Genomic DNA, 4,926 nt, shown 5'->3' with positions numbered 1-4,926 from the left:
CGGCGGCGGCGGCGGCGGGATCCCTGCGAGGGTCTGGGGCCGCGCGGTGCCTCTGCGGAGCAATTCCGCGGGTGCTCGTACCATCCTCGCTCGTGTTTGCTCCCCGAGGCTGCGGACCGAAGGCGGCACAGCTCGGCGCGGGGTGCAATGCCGCCGGCAGACTTTGCCCCGCTTACTGGGATGCGCCTCGAGCCGCGGAGCCCTGTGCATGCCCTGGGTCTGAGCTCAACAGATGCCCCTTCTCCGCCCTTGGCCATTAGTACAGACCAGTCCTCTCTCCCGTTAAGGGTCCCGCCGCTGCAGAATGCCTTTCAGGGCTGCCTCTGAGCCAAGGTGCTCCTCTAGCCCAACAAGAGACGGGGTGGGGAACGTGTTCACGGGCTGGGGGCCGAGGGGGCAGCTGACGTGCTTGAATGTTCCTACACGCACGTCCCTGCAGCCAGAAAACTACCGTGTCGCGGAGAAAGCTAGTCTAGAATCCTCCTCGGTATGTGCCAGGTCTTTAGTGCTCCTGACCAGACACATTTGCTTACCCAGACGTCAGCATCTGCCCAAGTTTATTCTCCGAGAATCATGGATAGTTCCTGGCATAGAATAGCCCTTTCCAAACTTCTGCTAGCTCCCTTCCTGAGAAATGGGACTCCTTGGGATCTGTTCCCCACTCCTTTAATTAGAGGCAGTGGCGATTTGAGTCTATGGCACCAACAGCACCTTCGAGACTATTTATTATATTTTTCACTCTTTCACATGCTCATTATGCACAGGTGGAATTGTGGTTAGCATAGCAACAAGCAGAGCCTGTTAGGCTGAATGTATATTCTTACCATGTAGGTTGAATGTGTACTGCAGATACAGAGAATCCAAATGCTGATCTGAAGTGCAACAATTGCGAAAATGGCGTTTGATGCCTAACTCGGGACCTGCATTCTGCACAATCCACATATCTCAACCACTGATACTTCTGATGTTCTAGCAACCCAGCTGTAACCAAGAGGCACAGAAAAACGGTAGAGACTATATGACTCACAGGGCCAGCATAGTTGAAAGAGGCTGAGGAGTTCTGTACAATGTTGCCCCCTTCCATTAACTCATACGAATCTCTATACTTCCAATTCTGTGTTGATGAATTACATTTCATGCATGGAAACACTTCTTTAAGCAGGCCCATTTGAAAGATAAATGCTGGATTATAAAACTGAGCCTAGCTGTCCTCCTAGGAAGTACAAAAAGCCCACCAGTTGAATTCCTATGGTAAATGCCACAACAACAAGAACTCTGACAGTCGTTAATTTATGTTCACGTTTGCTGGTGACAGAGCAGTATCCTTGATCTACAGGCAGAAGCAGCCTGCTTTATCCAACAACCTGGGTGGATGTACCTGTTGAGAGGATTAGCACACACTGTTTCAGCAACACTGATCCCGTGCTGGAATGGAGACAAGCAGCCTGAGTGCAGTTTTTCCCCCACCCATAAAAAGGTGTGATGTGCTGCCAGAGCTGACTGGTGACAGTTTTGGTAGGTGAACATACTGTCATAGTCTCTCTGTCTGCTGCATGAAAGAATGTGTGTTTGTGTGTTTAATTTCATAAGCAGAACCCTGTCAAATTGGATCAGAGGTCCATCTAGCCCAGTGTGGTATTTTTGTCAGCAACCAGCCAGACATTATTGGAAAACTTGCAACCAAAGCTCAAGGGAACAACCCTCCTCTGTTTCATCTGATAGTCTAGGAAGAACTCCCTCTCTAGGTGTATCTGTTCATTTACCTTACACAGGAGAAGGGAGATGAATAGATAGAACAGAAATTGATTCCTGTTCACACATATGGGAACAGAAAGTATTTTACTTGGGGCCACTGTTATGGCAAAGACAAAGCCTCCCCTCCTTTTCCAATGCTGGATAGCAATCCCACATGAGGCCACATGCCTGTATAGGTGGAGATGCACTATGTAATTACAGGCCACATATTATACAGGCTCACTCCCCACTTACAGTTTTCAGCTGCCATAACAATGACATAACATAGGCAAGTTTTATTCATTTATTCATTTCATTCATATTCACTCCTACCTTTCCACTGTATGTGTATCTGTATTCCCCAGGCAGTCACATAGATTTGGAATCAGCATAATAAATACATCATAAAAGTCTATGCAATATTAAAATTAAAAAATTCATAAAAACACACTTCCAGGATAAAAGCCAATGATAAGCACTATTTATGAGTAGGACAGACTTAGGTACCTACCTTAATGGTAATAATTAAAAAATGCAGGACTAGGACTCAGCTGTGCAAGTATCTTGTATTCTTGTTTCGAATATCAAAAGTCAGCCTCGTAGGTCAAGGCAGGTTTTTCTTTCTACCATGACAAGTCATCTTTATAGTGACTCCAATCAGATGCCAAAGAGAGATGGCAGGTGAGCTTTTGTTTCCACATTAAGCACTCATACTTGTTTCCACAGAGAGAATAAAAAGCATTTTGCCTTGCAGATTTAAGCTCCAAGTTACTCAAGTTGCTGGCTGCTTTGAGAAAAAGTGGAGGTCTCCTTTGGGATAAGGAGGAATGCTTTAGGAAACACATTCAGATAAAATAAGGGGCTGGCGGGGGTGGGGCGCACAATATCCTGACGGTAACCTTGCACTTGATTACAAGATGGCCCATCCCACCAGCATCCAAACATGAAACAAAAGGCTGAAATACATTGCTGTCATGTCAGGGATCCATGGATGAGTCATGAATTGTAAAGCCACAAAAAAAATTATCTACTACCCAAATGCATATACAGAGGGTGCCAAAAATGTATACACATTTTAAGAAAGGGATAACTTAACAACTGTTGCATGGTGACACTAGCATTCATTTGATTAACACCATCTTTTGAGCAAACATCATACTATACATTGCTAGTGTAATTCAATTCAACTTCGAAAAGTAATACATAGAAAACGTCTTAAAATGCGTATACATTTTTGGCACCGCCTGTAGTATTTCAGGAGCTTCTACAGCCTTCAGAGCTGGTTTGATCAACATTCCCCCCCCCCCCCGCAAACATTATTTTTCTTATGAAGTTCTTGCTATCATGGCAAGACAATGAACAGCAAAGCATAACACCAATGGGCTTTTGTTTAATTTTTAAATAGCACTGCCCCCGAGTCAAAAGAGCAGCATATTTTAAATGTTAAAATTCCACCAATCAAACAGTTTGGCACATAATAGGAAACTGAACATTTCGACATATTGAAATGATGCTGTATGTTCCTTTGGCCTCCTTGCACAAGGTTCTTCGTGTGTGCTTATGCATTCCAACTGTTAGATAGGAATAGAGAACTGCACGCATTGACCACCCGCCCATTCAGCAAGGGAATGCACACATAAATGCAGTATTGCTGACTAGATGGAGACCTAAATTTTATAGGTAACATGTTGCCTGCCTTGGGGAAACTACTAGCAAAAATGTCAAGAGCATAAGTTAAGTTTTGGCTGACTCAGATGATCTATAAATAAAGTATTAAATATATATAACATGGTAAAAAATGAAGCAAAGTTTTGCTCACATACCAATTTTGGCAAAATTTCAAATTATGAACTTGGTTTTTAGATGTTAAGAAGATTTTTTAAAAATGCCTAATTAATGTTTGTTTAAGAATGTGTAATTCCCGAAAGGAAAATAATAGTAGCCATTTTTCTGTATGATTAGGCACTCTGCAGACTAAATTATTCTACTGATGTTAAATAAAAATGTTAAACATCAGCCTGGAATCCTCTCCCTTCTACAGTTTTCACAGTGTTTTAAAATGCAATCGGAAGTGTGGCTACTCATTCTTCCCATCCCATCACAGTTATGATTTCAGAAGGAGATCCTTCCCAGTTCTAAGTTTATTATACACCAAATCCAGCCATATTTAATACTCCTATAAAAGTACATTTTCCACTCTTTGTCAAAATTCCAAACACTTGTCAATATAGTCCAAGTATATTCCCATCCTGCAAGCTCTATTGGAATAAACAGGAGCTGCACAATAGTGGGATTGTGCACTAACAGAGATTGCTATTTTTGCACATAAAATATCCCAAGCTTGCTTCCACTTTCTACAAGAACACAAACTGAGGCAGTGAGAGTTAAGGCATAGGGTGTAATATTTCATGTGACAGTATCTTAAAATATACATTTATTTCAAGGCTTTCCTTCACTGTAGCAGCACTGCCTCCATATGACATTGCTAAAATTGATTTCCCAAGTCCCTTGTTAAAATATTGCAAGTCACTCTTTTAATAAAGAGATAGCAAGTTAGTTCAGTCTTAGTTTTGCATTGATTCTTATCTTGAATTCATGCTGTAAGCTGCTTGTAAATGTTGCACAGCTCTTTCAAAATGCTACATATTGTCAAACAATGTTTACCTCTCTGAGACAGAAGAGTTTTGAACAGACACGCAAATCTATTTTCAACATATAATTCAAACAGAGGTGCATGTGTGTTTGTGTGTGGGTTTTTTTCCCTTCTAGCCCAGAAACTTAATTTGCAGTGGATTTACAGGCAGTAATTTGGAAAATTGTAACCTTATGACTATGGCCACAGTATTTTGCAAATCAAGTATCCACTATCCTTCTGCAGGTGCAAAACATTTGATGAAGCACAACCAAATTTTAACAGGTAGACTATATACATTCACAACATCTCAATAGGCTTAACAGTGGGATGTTCAGTGCAGCTGATCAGAAAAATAATCATACATTGCCATTTTTTCTGAATTGTGGCATAAAGTGTAACTACAATGTCCCCAAAGTATTGAAGTACATATATAAAGTATCTCAATTAAGATACAGAAGACTCACAGGGCTTTGTCTTCTGTCCCCTTTCAAATGTATTGTCCTCCCTGGACACATACCAGATTGCCAATATCTTTCTTACATGGCAGTGCCCAGGTG

This window comes from Varanus komodoensis, unplaced genomic scaffold (genome assembly GCF_004798865.1).
Source record: "Varanus komodoensis strain SLA01 unplaced genomic scaffold, ASM479886v1 scaffold25, whole genome shotgun sequence".
Classification (NCBI taxonomy): Eukaryota; Metazoa; Chordata; class Lepidosauria; order Squamata; family Varanidae; genus Varanus; species Varanus komodoensis.
This window is presented reverse-complemented; position numbering follows the sequence as displayed.